Source organism: Malus domestica, chromosome 02, assembly GCF_042453785.1.
Source record: "Malus domestica chromosome 02, GDT2T_hap1".
Lineage (NCBI taxonomy): Eukaryota > Viridiplantae > Streptophyta > Magnoliopsida > Rosales > Rosaceae > Malus > Malus domestica.
The window spans coordinates 4,116,627-4,134,728 of NC_091662.1; the positions used below are offsets into that span (position 1 = coordinate 4,116,627).

The 18,102-nt window shown below is 43.7% G+C and overlaps 2 long non-coding RNA genes across 3 annotated transcripts; both read right to left on the minus strand.

The window, feature by feature from the left end:
• Positions 1 to 1,909: 1,909 nt before the first annotated feature.
• LOC139188596 (uncharacterized) lies at positions 1,910 to 17,208 on the minus strand. The gene is made up of 3 exons (XR_011571978.1): positions 17,079 to 17,208; positions 16,315 to 16,373; positions 1,910 to 1,961 (listed from the first exon to the last, which is right to left on the minus strand). It is a non-coding gene; the product is annotated as an uncharacterized lncRNA (long non-coding RNA).
• LOC139192260 (uncharacterized) lies at positions 10,565 to 11,698 on the minus strand. 2 transcript variants are annotated; one of them, XR_011576307.1, is made up of 3 exons: positions 11,441 to 11,698; positions 11,260 to 11,357; positions 10,565 to 10,903 (listed from the first exon to the last, which is right to left on the minus strand). It is a non-coding gene; the product is annotated as an uncharacterized lncRNA (long non-coding RNA). The 2 variants fall into 2 exon arrangements; XR_011576308.1 differs by lacking the exon at positions 10,565 to 10,903 and adding an exon at positions 11,137 to 11,152 and having other exon boundaries at positions 11,441 to 11,665.
• Positions 17,209 to 18,102: the final 894 nt, after the last annotated feature.

An 18,102-nucleotide genomic window follows, 5' to 3' on the forward strand; every position in this document is an offset into this window, starting at 1 on the left:
CACTAATTTGTATTATATTCTAAAACTTTGAATTGGGATGTAATAAGCATTGGGTCTTTAATAATATTTAAGTTGTTTTCGGCAAAAAATAAAGGATTCAATTGGGAAAAATAACAAAATATGAAATAAGGATATTCTAATTAAGGTTTTTATTAATTATTTTAGGCGGATGGTTCATGTGAAGATTATGAAACGCTTTAATTCTCTAATGTGCGATTCCATTTCGATCCAAAGCTAAACAGTGAAAAAGACAATTAACGTTGTTATTAATATCAATTAATGTATATTTCCGAATGTGTCACAGTATTAAGTTAGACAGTGAAAAATATATATCGGATGTTATAAGAATATGTGTGGCTGTCAAGCCCGACACATGAATAACATGCTCCCTTCTACTTTATTACACTCTCAAGATTTTATCCAAAATTAATTGACGATGAGCCAATAAATTGAAAGATTATGCGCAACTTTGATTATGCAACGAGTGAAGAGGCAATTTACACCAACCTCCAGTCAAGAATTTGGGCTCACAATCACTAGCCAATATGCTTTTTTCTGACATTTACCCTGACACGGCAAGTTCATAGTTCAATATTCTGGTTCTGGTGTCCTATGACCCTGACACGGCAAGTTCCACTTTTTGTTCATTTTCTTGACGAAACCATCACATTTACCCTTACGGCACGGCACGGTTCCGTTGCAGTCCCGACACTACTTGGCACTGTAGAGAAGGAAATACAAAGACAAGTTTGGATTTCTTACAACGTATTGAGTCTCTCGTCATGGCTCTTGCCGTGTTGTTCTTATTTCACGTCCTGTTTCTCGAGTTTGGTGTTTCCGGTTGCAAATTTTGGTTCGGCAGTGTAGTGCTCAGGAGAGGGGACTGTCTCACATTGTTCCAAGCAGACAGAGGCGGTTGACAACGATTGCGATAATGTGTTTTTCTACTGGGAGAACATACAGCAGTCAGCAGTTATCTTTTCACAACCGTCTTCAGTATTTGGAGGCACCTCAAGAAATTATCAAGGACAAACGAATGTAGAAAAGAAGAAATATCGAAGTTGGTTGACAAAAGGGGACGAAAAATTGTGAGATACAGAGAAGAAGAAGATAAGAAGAAACTCGATGCAAATTTTAAGCTAGATTAGTTCTTTTTCATTAACGAGCGATGCAGAGAAGAAACAGCTGCATTTGGAGACAGCTGCTTTAGTTGCCTTGTTTGTAACATTAGCTTTCTGTAATTCCGGGGAAGAAACAGGAGTAAAAAAAAACACAATCGGGCAGTACCAAAGAAGAAAAATGTACAATTAGGAACAATCGCCACTTCTCAAACTTTGTAGTAGATGCAGGTACATTAACAAGAAACAAAGATCAGATTTGTGGAAGGGAGTCGCATAGTAGCTAATGTACCCCCATATTCACAAAAGGAAAATTGAAACAGAAAACAAATTTGCAAATCCAAAATCATAAAAACGAAATTGAAACACCCACACTGAGAAAGCTGTAAAACTCACCACGAAAGGCAAGCTTTTCTGGGTAAAAAATTTATTCGAATCGAGTTGAAGAACCGAGGAAAGTTCAACTGGTTCAGTGGTTTTTCTAGCAAGAAAGCCTTGTTTGTAATTCGTGAGAGGTTTGATAGCGAGAGAAGCCGATTTGGGAGCCAAAGAAAGCGAGGTTAGAGACTGACAGAAGCTGAGAATTGCGAGGGAGAAAAACGAAAAGGAAAGGAAAAGCGGAGAAGAAGTCACGATTATCGACGCGTGGGTAGCATTCCTGACACACCCCGTCCCGAAGGAGGGCATGCTGGCCGTCACGTGAGAGTGACGTAACCATTTGCACAGTACGGAAGCTTTAATTATACAATTTATAAGTTGATACACCCGAAGGTGAGTCCTAATTTTTGTGCAATCTGTCAGAACACCGTCGAATTCCTCGTAGTCACCACACCTTTGTGATTCCTGAACCTGGAGGGGCGCAAAACCAAAATTGAGTGGGTCACCAAAAACAATTATTTTCAAATCCAACATTTCTCAACACATTGTAACCCATCTCCGTAAAACCTGTATACTTTCCGTAAAATGTAAATATAATATATATACATATATATTCTCAAGACTTCAAGTCGTTAACTCAACATTTTCATAACAATTATGCCATGCCACATCATCTCAACATTTCTCATATTAATTATGTCATGCCACATCATCTCAACAGTAATAAGGTATGAATGCATCAACATAATTGTTTGTACCATACTTGACCAATCCCGAAACTACCGAGCACCGGCCAACGCTATACTGTCAAGGACCCAGAAGAGTTCCCCTCCGACCAGGAGGCCAATCACTACTCGACACGTGTCAAGATTAGAAGCCAATCAGAGCGCAACACGTGTCAACATCAAGAACCAATCATAACATGACACATGTCAATGTGACAAAGCTACAAGTTTTTCTATAAATAGGGGTCATTCCCCCACAATATTGCCTAATGCCATTTTGTGTTAAATCATTCACAAGAACTCACTAAATTGAGAGCTTGATCCTTTGTACTTGTGTAAGCCCTTCACTACTAATAAGAACTCCTCTACTCCGTGGACGTAGCCAATCTGGGTGAACCACGTACATCCTGTGTTTGCTTCTCTGTCTCTATTCATTTACGTACTTATCCTCACTAGTGACCGAAGCAACCAAGCGAAGGTCATAAAACCTGACACTTTCTGTTGTACCAAAGTCTTCGCTGATTTTGTGCATCAACATTTGACGCCGTCTGTGGGAAACGACACTTATTCCTACTCTCTTCAGCTGTGTCAAGCTGGTTTCTATCATTCGTACACTTTCTTTTGATCAGGCATCCCTCTCCAGCATGGGAAGCGAATGAAGCCACAACACACAGAATGACACCCCCCTTGCACATAGTGTGAAACAACGAAAGAAGGAAGGAAAACGAGTTCTTCTTCAAGCTAAAGTCGATGAGTTGGAAGCTCAGAACAACAAGATAGCAATGAGGAATGAGGTCCTCCAGGAGCAATATGAGAAGCTCTTCGAGACACTTCACGAAGCTAGGCAAGCTCAGACACGCGAGCTTGTTGCCCCCGTGGAAGTCAACCATCAACTGGGTGCCCTCCAACACGGAGGGTCACATGCATTCGACATAGATATCCCTGATAGGGAACAAATTACCCCTCGATTTGATAATCAACATGAGGCTTCTCTTAACCCAGTTGCTTCGACCCGAACCATGAGAAGCGGAGGGAGACACATCTTTGCTGAATGGGCAGAAGGATCGAAAGCCGTCTTTCGCGATTGTTGGGATTTCCTGAAGCAACGTCGAGAGAATTCCATCCATATAAGCTCAAAGATCAATGACCCAAGGATTTCTGAGAGACTCGGTCCCCTGCCACGGCCCGAGCCGGCCACCAACTTGGGGAATGGGCAACAAGTCCTAGAGAGACATGAGGGTACAGGGGACTCATAGGTGTTCCGACAGACATACCCTGGAAGCCAGTACAGCGAGTCCAGGGAAAAATCACATGCCCTTGATCAAACCTTCCTAATTCCAAGAGGAGATGAAGATTTACGAAAGAAAGCTCCAGTGGCACATAACTCCGCTCAGGACCCCCTTGTCCTACAACTTCTTGAGGAAGTAAACAAGTTGAAGGCTGAACGTCAGGCTGAAATACCTGACTGGAACCAACCCAGGCCTGACCCTCTTACAAGGAGGATCCTCAACACCCCCCTTCAAGCAAAGACAAAGCAGAAGCTTGGCTTGCAACTTTATACTGGGAAAGAGGACCCGATTGAGCACCTTAACCTCTTTGAGTCCACCATGGCATACCGGATGCACACCGACGAAGAGCGATGTCTTATCTTCCCCTCCACCCTCTCTGGCGGAACTCTAAATTGGTATTGTCGTCTTACACCTGAGACGGTAGACTCATTTGAGGAATTGAGGAAACTATTTGTTTCCCAACACATTTTCCAAACCGATCGCTTGCACTCTGCAGATGACCTGTACACTATCCGCCAGAAGCCAGACGAGTCGTTACGTATGTATGCTGGCCGCTTCAGCCATGAATACTCCCGGTGTGCCGAGGCAGACGACAAGACTGCCCTTAAAGCCTTCACGGCAGGCCTAGGTGATTGTTTCTTTAAATACATGATCAATGTCAATACTTGGAAGACTTACTCTGAGGTGATGGCGCATGCTTATAACCATGCCTCCGCCGAGGCAAAGACATATCAGGAGAAACCCCCTACAACCATCCTTTATCAACAAGTGGGAGGTAGAAGCCAGACTCACCTAAATGAGAAGACCTCGACTTTCCAAACAGCAGTGGCACCTCCCCATGCCTTGCATAATGCTTCACCGAATCAACAGACATATCAATTTCAAGGCAAGAGGAAGGATTTCCATCCTCACCACTCTCCTTCTAGTAAAAAGAGTAAGGGACACTATCCCGATAACCAAGGGTATCGCCACAATAACGCTCGCCCCCAGGCAGTCAATGCAGTGGGTCAAACCCGCGTCAAGATACCCCATACCTCAAGGTATGAGACATACACGCCCTTGAATGCCACATGCGCGGCTATTTACCCCAGCATAGCTCACCTGATACCAAAGCCAAAGCCGAGGCACCCAGATTACACGCCCCCGAATAACGCGGGCATGTTTTGTTGCTACCATGAGCATAACGGCCATGATAGCGAGAAATGTATCATCCTCCGTGATCGTATTGAAGCTTTGGCACGAGAAGGAAAAATTGATCAATTCCTTCTTCACCCTCAAAGGGATAACCGTAACCAACGCCAGGTGAATGTCATATATTCCATAAGCGGCGGCACACCCATATCTGAATCTTCCAATAGGGCCATGAAAAACAGTGAACGAAGTCTGAGGCCTGGTCACCAAGTGTTTCACGTGGAAGACATCAGGGGAGGGAAGTATAAAAAACCTAACTGGGATCCGATATGTTTCTACCCTGAGGAAGAAAGAGGCATCATCTACCCTCATAACGACCCATTGATCGTGGAGGCTCACATAGCCAACTTTGATGTTCGACGAATCCTCGTAGACACAGGGGCTTCGGTCAATATCATGTTTGCCGAAGCTTTCAGGGCACTCAGTGTAGCTGAACACTTGCTCGATCGCTCGATTTCTCCTATGATAAGCTTCTCCGGTGATATCGTGCAACCCTTAGGGAGCATACATTTACCCTTTACTATTGGTACAGGCCCTTACACGGCTACCATTACCACTAACTTCCTAGTGGTTGACTGCCCAACGGCATACAATGTCATCTTTGGGCGCACAGGCATCAATGATCTCAAGGCTATGGTATCCACGCATATGCTGTTGATGAAATTTCCAACCCCCCATGGCAACGGCTACATCAGAGGAGATCAGCTTAGTGCACGATCATGTTACAACACTTCAGTTAAGCAACAACACTTGCCCGGACCCAAGGAAACCCTGTCTGTACATGACCAAGTCACAAAGACCAGCCTAGATGAAGCGAACTTGGATCTTCCTGATAGCAACAATCAACCCGATGATCCTCGAGATGACTCTTTCACCCAGCAAGCCCAACCTGCTGAAGAGTTGGAGAAGGTACCTATCTCAAGAGATTATCCAGATCGCATGGTGAAGATTGGCACCACATTGTCACCACCCCTTCGGTTAGCATTGATATCTTTTTTGAAAGAGAACACTGAAGTCTTCGCCTGGTCATACGAGGACATGCCAGGCATCTCTCCCGATGTCATCTGTCATCGTTTGAGTATTGACCCCAAGATCAAGCCGGTGAGACAGAAGCGAAGATCTTATGACGCTGAACGATACGAGGCAATGAAAGCAGAAGTTGAAAAACTCAAAGGCATAGGCTTTGTCCGCGAAGTCAATTACCCGACATGGGTAGCAAATGTGGTCCTTGTTAAGAAAAATCCGACCAAAGAAAGTCTTTTGCTTCAAAAGGTCTTGTGGAGAATGTGTGTTGACTACACCGACCTAAACAAAGGGTGTCCGAAAGATAGCTTCCCTCTTCCTCTTATTGACAGACTTATAGACTCTACGGCCGGGTGTGAACTCCTGAGCTTCATGGATGCTTACTCAGGATACAACCAAATCCTCATGAACCCTTCGGATCAAGAACACACAGCCTTCACTACCGACAGAGGACTATACTGCTACAAAGTCATGCCTTTCGGCCTAAAGAATGCAGGAGCGACTTATCAGAGACTAGTCAACTCAATGTTCGCCGAGCAGATTGGGAAGGGCATGGAAGTTTACGTTGATGATATGTTAGTCAAGAGCAAACATGCTGACCAACACATCACCAACCTATATGAAACTTTCACTATTTTGAAGAGGTATCGAATGAGGTTAAACCCCAACAAATGTGCCTTCGGCGTAGGCTCTGGCAAATTCTTAGGTTTCATGATTAGCCAACGAGGCATTGAAGCTAATCCTGAGAAGATCAAAGCAATCCTCAACATGAAGGAACCGGTAACTTCAAAGGACATCCAGAGCCTTACTGGCAAGGTGGCAGCCTTAACCAGGTTCATTTCTAAGGCCACAGACAAATGTGCTCCCTTTTTTAAAGCACTTAAGGGAAGTAGGAAGTACATTACATGGACTGATGAATGTGCCGAGGCATTCAAAAACCTCAAGGAGTACATGAGTAAAGCCCCTCTACTCTCCAAGCCCGAGGTAGGAGACATTCTCATTATCTACCTATCGGTATCAGCTTCAGCCGTAAGTTCCGTTCTCATTCGAAAGGATGGGAATATTGAGCGACCTGTCTACTACGCTAACAAAGCCTTACAAGATGCGGAGACACGGTACTCTAACATTGAGAAATTGGCTCTGGCATTGGTCATGTCTGCTCGAAAACTCCGCCCTTACTTCCAAGCGCACTCCATCATCGTGCTTACCAATTATCCTCTTCGACAGATACTCCAAAGTCCTGACACAATGATCAAATGGGCAATAGCGTTGGGTGAGTTTGACATCTCCTACCAACCAAAGCCAGCTGAGAAGGGCCAAGCAGTAGCAGATTTCATCGCCGACTTCACATATCCTGTTGACATTGCTTCTACACCTGAAGCAGTAGCTTCATTACCATCGGAAGCTCAGAAAGTAGAATCAACGACCTCAGCATGGAGTCTGTATGTTGATGGCTCATCCAACCAACAGGGCTGTGGAGCGGGACTAGTCTTGACTACGCCCGACAAAGTAGCAATGGAGTATGCTCTTCGTTTCAAATTCAAGGCATCAAACAATGAGGCCGAGTATGAAGCCCTTCTAGCAGGATTACGTTTGGCCAAACACCTCGGGGTTAAACAAATTGATATTTTCAGTGACTCCCAATTAGTGGTCAACTAGGTTACCAACAACTTTGATGCTAAGGACAGCTCCATGGCAGCATATCTTGCGCAAACACAACTTTTGCTCAAGCACTTCCACTACCAGATCACCCAAGTTCCTCGAGCGGCAAACAGTCATGCAGACGCCCTGGCTCGCCTCGCCTCAGCTGTGGAAGACAAGATTGGAAGAAAAATTCATGTCGAACTGTTGGCAACACCAAGCACCATGGCCGCAGAAGTATGCAACTTACAACGGGGGGATAGTTGGATCACCCCGATCTATAATTTCCTTGCTCATGGCACCCTCCCAAATGATAAAGTCCAGGCTAAGCAAATTCGATACAAGTCTACCCGCTACCTGATCATCAATGATCAACTCTATAAGCGAGGTTTTAGCCTGCCATACTTAAGGTGTCTTACGCCTGCCGAGGCGGAAATCGTCATTCGGGAAATACATGAGGGAGTCTGTGGAGATCATGCTGGATCTCGGTCCCTAGCACACAAGACTTTTCGCCAAGGATATTACTGGCCAACACTCCACCAGGATGCCATCAAAGTATCCCGCTCATGTGACAAATGTCAACGATATGCGGCTATTCCTCATTCCCCTCCAGAGCCTCTTACTCCTATGATCAGCCCTTGGCCCTTCGCCCAGTGGGGACTTGATTTGATCGGCCCAATGCCGGCAGGGAAGGGCAAAGTCTGTTACGCAGTCGTTGCAGTGGACTACTTCACAAAGTGGGCCGAAGTAGAACCCTTGGCAACCATTACTGAGGCAAAGATAGAAGACTTCGTGTGGAAGAACATCCTTTGTAGATTCGGCATTCCCAATGCGATAGTCACTGATAATGGGCGACAGTTTGACAACAAGAAGTTCAGGTTGTTCTGCTCTAAGTTCAACATCAACTTATGCTTTGCCTCTCCAGCTCATCCCCAGTCTAATGGACAAGTTGAGGCCATCAACAAAATAATCAAGCGCACTTTGAAAACCAACTTGGACAAAGCTAAAGGCTGTTGGCCAGAATTTGTACCCCAAGTTCTTTGGTCATATCGCACTTCATATCGGACTTCAACAGGAGAAACTCCATTCTCACTTGCCTTTGGCACAGAAGCGGTTGTCCCTATTGAGCTCGAGCAAGCAACATTCCGAGTCCAGAACTACATTCAAAGTGAAAATGACAAACAACTCACCCTCAACTTGGATTTAGTCGAGGAACACAGAAACCAAGCTCACTTGAGGAATGTCGCCTACAAGCAGCGCATCTCCAACTATTATGACTCTAGGGTCAAGCCTCGTTCTTTCAAAATAGGAGACTGGGTCTTAAAGAAAAGATTACTCTGCGACAGAGTCCCGAGTGAAGGCACACTTAGTCCAAACTGGGATGGACCGTATGAAGTCATTGGCATCAGTCGCCCAACATGAATGCCAGGATGCCATCAAAGTATCCCGCTCATGTGACAAATGTCAACGATATGCAACTATTCCTCATTCCCCTCCAGAGCCTCTTACTCCTACGATCAGCCCTTGGCCCTTCGCCCAGTGGGGACTTGATTTGATCGGCCCAATGCCGGCAGGGAAGGGCAAAGTCTGTTACGCAGTCGTTGCAGTGGACTACTTCACAAAGTGGGCCGAAGTAGAACCCTTGGCAACCATTACTGAGGCAAAGATAGAAGACTTCGTGTGGAAGAACATCCTTTGTAGATTCGGCATTCCCAATGCGATAGTCACTGACAATGGGCGACAGTTTGACAACAAGAAGTTCAGGTTGTTCTGCTCTAAGTTCAACATCAACTTATGCTTTGCCTCTCCAGCTCATTCCCAGTCTAATGGACAAGTTGAGGCCATCAACAAAATAATCAAGCGCACTTTGAAAACCAGCTTGGACAAAGCTAAAGGCTGTTGGCCAGAATTTGTACCCCAAGTTCTTTGGTCATATCGCACTTCATATCGGACTTCAACAGGAGAAACTCCATTCTCACTTGCCTTTGGCACAGAGGCGGTTGTCCCTGTTGAGCTCGAGCAAGCAACATTCCGAGTCCAGAACTACATTCAAAGTGAAAATGACAAACAACTCACCCTCAACTTGGATTTAGTCGAGGAACACAGAAACCAAGCTCACTTGAGGAATGTCGCCTACAAGCAGCGCATCTCCAACTATTATGACTCTAGGGTCAAGCCTCGTTCTTTCAAAATAGGAGACTGGGTCTTAAAGAAAAGATTACTCTGCGACAGAGTCCCGAGTGAAGGCACACTTAGTCCAAACTGGGATGGACCGTATGAAGTCATTGGCATCAGTCGCCCTGGCTCTTACACACTTAGAAGCTCCGATGGCAAGACCCTTGGCCATCCATGGAACGCTGATCACTTGAAGTACTACTACAAATAGACTCACGATGTACAAATGTTGAGCTATAGCCGTTCGGCATCCTATGTAATGAAGGCCATTTGGCAATGAATTCAATAAAGAGGTAATTTAGCCAACTCAGCCCTCACTCTTTTACATTCATAGCAAGCGATGCCGGAACCCTTCTCAATCAGAAAGCAATCTGTCTTCCACAGTCACTACAAAACAAGCAAATGAAGACCGTGTCAAGCGCCAAAAAAAAAAAAAAAAAAAAAAAAAAAAAAAAAAACAACTTCATCCAAAAAGCTTCACCCGAAAAGCTTCACCTCCAAAGCTTCACCCACAAAGCTTCACCTAAAAAACTTCACCCAAAAAGCTTCACCATCAAAGCTTCACCTAAAAAGCTTCACCCAAACAGCTTCACCTAAAAAGCTTCACCCAAAAAACTTCACCATCAAAGCTTCACCTAAAAAAGCTTCACCCAAAAAGCTTCACCCGAAAAGCTTCACCTAAAAAGCTTCACCCAAAAAGCTTCACCCGAAAAGCTTCACCTAAAAAGCTTCACCCACAAAGCTTCACCTAAAAAGCTTCACCCAACAAGCTTCACCCGAAAAGCTTCACCTCCAAAGCTTCACCCACAAAGCTTCAACACCAAAGCTTCACCTACAAAGCTTCAACACAAAACCTTGCTCCAAATAAACAAATTTTGTTCACAAAACCCAAGATGCCCTTGAACTTGTACAAAAACACTTGGGTAAACATAAACATTTTTTGTTTTACACCCACAAGGGCCCAAAATTTTTTTTCTTATTTATTCACTTATATATGTTCCCAAACATATTATAATAGATCCAATAACAAGCCAAAGTCCCAAATTTCATAATGGACAAAAGTACAAGCAATTCATCAATAATGAAGGTGCTACAAAAATTGGAATCTGCCCCAAAATAGAAATCCAACCCAAGAGACTTTTTCTCTCTCTCCCTCTTCCGCCTCCTTTCATCTATCAAATTTCTGCAACCTCTGCTCTTCTCCAATGGAGCTGAATTTTGGACACCCTATAGTTCTTGAGCATATGAACAACTTTCAAGAAGGAACCATTTCTGTTTGAGCGACGGAAATTAAAGTGTTGAAGCTCCAAACATGATAGTCGGCTTCTTGCAGATTTCGAAGCTGTTGTGATGTTTCGAAGATCTGGAAATATTTAACCGTTAGTTCATCCTGAATTTTTGATATGTTATGAAAGAGTCGATGAGGAACAACTTCAATGAAGAAAGCATACCGATCTGAACAAGAGAAAATGGAGTTTCGAAGCTCACAACAAATCTGACGGGTTGACAGAAAAATAATAACCAGTCATTCATCATACCTGGATTTCTGGAGTTATACTGCTCCGAGGGATCTCAAATTTGGATATGTTGTAGTGCACGAGCTGAGGAACAACTTCAATGAAGAAAGCATACCGATTTGAACAAGAGAAAATGGAGTTTCGAAGCTCACAACAAATCTGACGGGTTGACATAAAAATAATAACCCGTCATTCATCATACCTGGATTTCTGGAGTTATACTGCTCCGAGGGATCTCAAATTTGGATATGTTGTAGTTCACAAGCTGAGGAACAACTTCAATGAAGAAAGCATGCTGATCTGAGCAAGAGAAAATAGAGTTTCAAAGCTCACAACAAATCTGACGGGTTGACAGACAAATGATAAACAGTCACTCATCATACCTGGATTTCTGGAGTTATACTGCTCCGAGGGACCTCAAATTTGGATATGTTGTAGTTCACAAGTTAAGGAACAACTTCGATGAAGAAAGTATGTTGATCTGAACAAGAGAAAATGGAGTTTCGAAGCTCACAACAAGTCTGACGGATTAACAGAACATTGATGAACAGTTACTCATCATACTTGAATTTCTGAAGTTGTACTACTCCGATGGATCTCAAATTTGGATATGTTGTAGTTCACAAGATAAGGAAAAACTTTCATGAAGACGACTTTGCAATCTGAGCTATAGAGAAAGGTGTTATCTTGCATCCACTCAGGCTGATTAGTGGAAACGAAAAGCAATTCCACCAAAGAAAAGATGAAAAAGAGAGAAAAGCCACTAATTGCACTTGATCTTGTCTAGTCAATAGCATGCAGCATCAAACACACAAAAGTTGGAAATATTTTTAGATAAAGCATATACGAATGTGTGACATCGAAACAAGAATTCGTTACTTTGACAAATTAGTAACACGCGAGACACCTCATTCGGCAACTCTCTTCGCCTGAAGACTTGGGGGACTCCCACCATATGCTACTACGCCTTGGTACTCAAAAGTTCGTGACTACTCAGTGACTTGGATTTTTCAAGTCTCCAACCGAGAAGTTTTCCTCACTCGGGAAATTAAGGGAACACTACCTCAAACTACATGCTTCACTCACAAAGCTTCAACAATACAGGTTTCAACAAAAGCAAAAATTCAAAGAACTTTATGAAGAAGGCTTTGGTGTATTTAACACAATATGTTGAAATGAAGCAAAGCTTATTTATTAATATTTTCGATAAGCCACAAATATGTACATATACATGAGTCAAAATAAACAAACAAAAGGGAGCATTCACAAAGGTTGCTTAGGGGAAGTCTCAGCAGTCGGTAGAGCCCCAGAAAGAGAAAGCACCGGAGGGTGGTTATCCGGAGCCTCAGTACTTGACAAAACCCCAGAAGGAGGAGGCATTGGAGGTTCATCATTTGAAGCTTCATTACCAGGTACAGCCCCAGAGGACGAAGGCAATAAATGCCTTTGGAACAAACCCACAAACCGCTGATGATCAAGTAAAACCTTACCATCAGATTCCTTCATCTGGTCAAGCTTCCTCTTCATGTTTGTAGCATAGTCATGGGCGAGCCGGTGCAACTGCTTATTCTCATGCTTGAGCCCTCTAATCTCCTGTTTGAGACTCATCACTTCAGCAGCCAATGATTCAACTTGGCGGGTTCTAGCAAATAGGCGTTGGGCCATATTAGACACAGAACCTTCACACTAAACACTAAGAGCCAAAGAGTCCTTAACAGCCAACTCATCAGACCGTTTGGAAAGTAGTCTGTTATCTTTGGGAGTGAGAAGGTTCCTGGCCAGCACTGCAGCGGTCATATCATTCTTCATCACAGAATCCCCAACGGTAAGAGGACCAGTAGGGGATATGAAGGATGGGCGCCATATGTTGTCTGGAGAAGGCGTGGCTGTCTCTTCTCCAAGGTTCAAGTCAAAACGACGGTCGGAGGGTCCAGACATTTTCAAATGTGTTGAAGAGGGAAGAGGTCAGACAAATCAAGATCTTAGAAGTGCAAGAAATGAGCTTCTACTGGTAGAGATTCAAGTGTGCTGTGGAACTTAATGCCAGCCTCTATAAAAATCTGCACTCGACGGAGCTTCAGAAATCGAAGAGGCGTTTGCTTTCTCAAAAGCTGGACTGCTCAGAGACCACGAGGGCCGATCTCAGAAATCGAAGAGGCGTCTGCTTTCTCAAAAGCTGGGCTGCTCAGAGACCACGAGGGCCGATCTCAGAAATCGAAGAAGCACCTGCTTTTTCAGCCTCGTCAGCACCTGTCACATGCACAATCAGCTTTGCGGAAATTACGGGCACTCTGTCGAAGATTTCTGGTGAAGTAGAAAGCACGTGAATCTTACTGATCAATCACCGCTCTCCATATGCACCATCAACTCCTCGGGTACCACATATAACTTTGTCAAAGATCTCTGACAAAGTTTAGGCACGAGAATTTCGAAGTTCCAGCTACCCTACTATTACCCATAAGGGTAAAGGAACAGCACCACTGCTTGACAACTGGAAAGTCCCTATGTGTGTCGACCTCCGTGTTTTGCGGCAAGACAGGTTGGCAAGAACGTCCAACCTTTACTCACATTCGAGAAAAGACTCCCAACATAATTACTTTCTCAAAAACCGGAGTAGCACCGCTTTCCGAATCTCGAGAGTCAGATCCTCGACGGGATTGCTTGTTCGAAAACCGAAGAGGCACAACTCTCAGAACTTCGAGAGCCAGATTTCCTTAGATAAAGCTTGTCTGTAATCTCCACACGTAATATCAGCTTTCCAGATACCACATACCACTTTTTCAAAGTGCTCTGACAAAATTAAAACACGTGAAGCTGGTAGCTCCCACTACATTGCTGTGACCAAGAAGGGTAAAGGAATAGCATTACTACTTGTTATTGGGAAATCCCTATATACATTGACCTCCCTCCTCAACGGACAGGCAAACCTGCAAAAATGCTCAACCCTTTCTCACATTCGAAAAGGCACCCTCAACATAACCTCTCGAAATACTCAGCTTTATTTCCCCCCGATAATACCTCAGCAAATAAGCCACACCAAGAACAAGAGTATCTCATATCATCAGGGTCGAAAGCAAGAGTATCCCATATCATGCTTTCTCCCTGTCTCTGTCTTTGTCCTTGTCCACACCTGCAGGACAAGGAGAAAGAGAGCAGTCAGTCGGAACCTGAAATCAAACTTCCAATTTGGAACTGACTGCCTGGAGCCTTTGCCTGGTTGCTTACTTAGCATTGCTCTCGAGTACTCATCCTCAACTGCTGTCAAGGTCACGAATTCCACCGGCAAATACTTCATGACAGTTGATCAGATATTGGCTCTTTACACTGAAGCTGCCAAGCGTGGATGAGTCACTATGAAGGAATGTTCTGAAGGACCATTTAAATGCAAAAGTTGCACACCACTTCTGCCATGCAAAAGATTGAAGCAGAAGGTTCAACGGTGAGCTGAAACAGATCACTACAGCACGACACCTTTCCATACCACATTCATTATTCCGTCAACAGCAAAAGTATCCCATATCATCAAGGTCGAACGTACTCTAGATTTGATGGACTTGTTTTGACCCTCAAATTTTTGAGTCGGCCTTATACTCTGAAGGGCACCAGAAAACCCTCCAGCACAGTTCAAGAATAAGCCTGTGGAAAGTTACTTCTTCAAAAGAAAAAGTATCTCATATCATCTCTTATCCATTTGCTTCTCCTTATCCTGGCAGTTGAATGAGAGACAAGGAGAATGAGAACAATCAACCGGAAGCCGACGTCAAACCTCTGATCCTGGGTTGCTTACTTGGAAGTTTGACTGCTTACCTTGTCTGTCACCTCTTTCGGCAGATCTCCTAGCTCGGCGACTTGGGGGACTCCTACTATAGGGTTTGTATCACACTTGACTAAGCCCGAAACTACAACTAAGCTTCAAGTGAAATTGATACATTACCTTGTGCGTCAACATCAGCTAAGTACACCATTCCCGGATGGAGGAAAGGTACTTCCAGAGAAGGGCAGATGAAGATCAGACCACACTTCGGTACTTAGAAGTTTCGTGATTACTCAAGGGATTGGATCTTGCAAGTCCCCAACCGAGGAGTTTCCCTCACTCGGGAACTTAGGGGAGCACTGTTTGTACCATACTTGACCAATCCCGAAACTACCGAGCACCGGCCAACGCTATACTGTCAAGGACCCAGAAGAGTTCCCCTCCGACCAGGAGGCCAATCACTACTCGACACGTGTCAAGATTAGAAGCCAATCAGAGCGCAACACGTGTCAACATCAAGAACCAATCATAACATGACACATGTCAATGTGACAAAGCTACAAGTTTTTCTATAAATAGGGGTCATTCCCCCACAATATTGCCTAATGCCATTTTGTGTTAAATCATTCACAAGAACTCACTAAATTGAGAGCTTGATCCTTTGTACTTGTGTAAGCCCTTCACTACTAATAAGAACTCCTCTACTCCGTGGACGTAGCCAATCTGGGTGAACCACGTACATCCTGTGTTTGCTTCTCTGTCTCTATTCATTTACGTACTTATCCTCACTAGTGACCGAAGCAACCAAGCGAAGGTCATAAAACCTGACACTTTCTGTTGTACCAAAGTCTTCGCTGATTTTGTGCATCAACAATAATCATATCAGGTGCAAGAAAGTAATCAACCGTAGGCCCTCTAATAGCCCTGTACGGTTGAACCTAGAGCTCAAAATATATCACTCTCACTCTGCCGGAGTCACCTCTGTGACCCGTCCGGCCTTCTGCACACAAGTTACGTTCTAGTGCTTCTCATAAATCATCTGTGCACATAATCTAAGGTCACCCACCAGTCGGAATCTCACTAACACTCTCGCGACTGGCCTGTCGTACCCACTCCGCGTGGACTGTACGACTAGCATCTACTTGGATCCAAGACGAGCGTGCGATGCGGTGAATACTATAAGCACTAAACCATGGTGCAGGATTTGAGCTCAATATATATCATCATCATCATAACAGTAATTAAATACTTACCTGATACTCACCTGTGCGTCCGCCGCACCAATTCATATGCATCATATATCAATTCATATCATTTCATGCATGGCAATTCGACTCACATTTCTATATACTTTTCATATACTTTCATGCATAGCGTTTCAATTCACGTTTTTCATATAATTCTATACATTGCATTTAAAGCATACTTTCATTAAATTTCAATTTCTGGGAAAACGTCAAGTATATATATATATATATACGGAAAACAAAACTGCCCACTCACCTGGAGTTCGTCCAACAACTCCCTAGCACCACACATCAAGGCGTCATGACGATCGCCACCTAGAATAGTAATCAAATCCAGGCTCAGAATTCATATCGATAGAATACATAATTTATATAAAATACGTCACTACGTTGATCGATCCGGAAGATCTGCCACTCAGATTTTAAATCCATAACTTCCAGAGGTCCACATTATACCTCTAGTACAACATCCTAAAATTTCATTACCATCCAACGGTCGGATCTCCGTCAATTTCCAAAACTAAGTGACGGTTAACATTTTATATTATGGACTTACAATTCCAATTCCGGAAGATCCGTAGCTCGGATTCCCAATCCGTAAGTTCCAATAATCCTCAAATATTACGTATTACAACGTATCAAAGTTTGGTGATGATCCAACGGTCGGATCATCAATTCACATTTTCACCTAATGTGAAAACTATAAAATGTTATTCGAACACCTAACCAACAATCCTCAATAACTTTCTCATACGGTGTTCAATTTAGGTATATGAATATACCACAGTGATCTACTCGACGTCACGGACGTCGACATATTTTTAAAATAATTTTATTTTTATTTTTTATTTTTTTTATTTTACTGTAGCACCTTCTTCTTCCTTGGGTCGCCGGACTGGTTTTTCCGGCGGCCGTTTTCTGGGCAGTTTTTCAAATTGCCATAACTTTGTCATTTCTCAACGAAATCAAGTGATTCAAAAACGAAAGTTGTAGCCCTTGAAGAGAAAAAGAGAATGGTACCTTGCACAACACCTAGTTCGCCGTGGTTTGGCCGGAAACTGCCTCGAAAGCCTCGGAGGTCGCCGGAAACTGGGTATTTTTCAAATGAGTATAACTTCTTCAATACTCAACGAAATTGAGTGAAACAAAAAGGAAAGTTGTAGTACTTGACGAGACGAAGAGATTGATACCTACCTCGACTCCTAACTCGCCGGGGATTCGCCGGAAACGCCTCGAAAGCTCCGGCCAAACTTTGAACTTGTCGATCTCCGTGTTCTTACGTCCAAAAACTTCCAACGAAGCACTCCGAGCTTCCTTGGGACCTTACTAAACTCGCTGTGATCTTGTTTTAGCCTAAAACGTAACCAATTCAAAGCTCATGAACAGTGTCATCTCACGGCAACTTTAGAACTAGGGTTTTCGAAGTGAAACTCACCTGAAATTGGTATCCCCGTGCTCGTGAAGTCCCCAGGATCACGATGGTGGTCTTAAATGGAACGTTGGTACAAGATTGTGGTGGTTCTTGGTGGTTGCCGTGAGTTCGAGAGTAAGAGAGAGAATGAGAGAGTTTTCAGAAAAGAATAAGAGAGAGAGAGAGTCTGGAATGAAAGAAGAAGAGAGAAGAAAGGTTACGGGTTTTAGGGAGGGAATTCAGGGTAGGAGGCCCTACCTAAGTCCAAGCACAAATTAACACATACAAATATAAATCTAACCCTAGTTTAGGATCTTAAAGTAAAACAAATGTCATACATTTACACACCTTAATCCCGTTTAAGGTCACATTGGTCATCTCACGTCCTCGGAATTAATAATTCCGGGACGAGCTGTGACAATTCCACTGTGCTAAGGGACTCGGTACAAATTTTAATAAATATGTAGTAGATCCCGGTATCCGAAGGATACATAATGGCATCTTACAGGTGTGAGTTTTTCTTGTATCAGATTCCTTATTGCATGAATATCAATAGGAAAGTGAAATACCGTGTCGGCAAAGGAAGCCAATGATGACAAGAGAGCAATTTGGCTTGAAATATTGCGTCCTCCG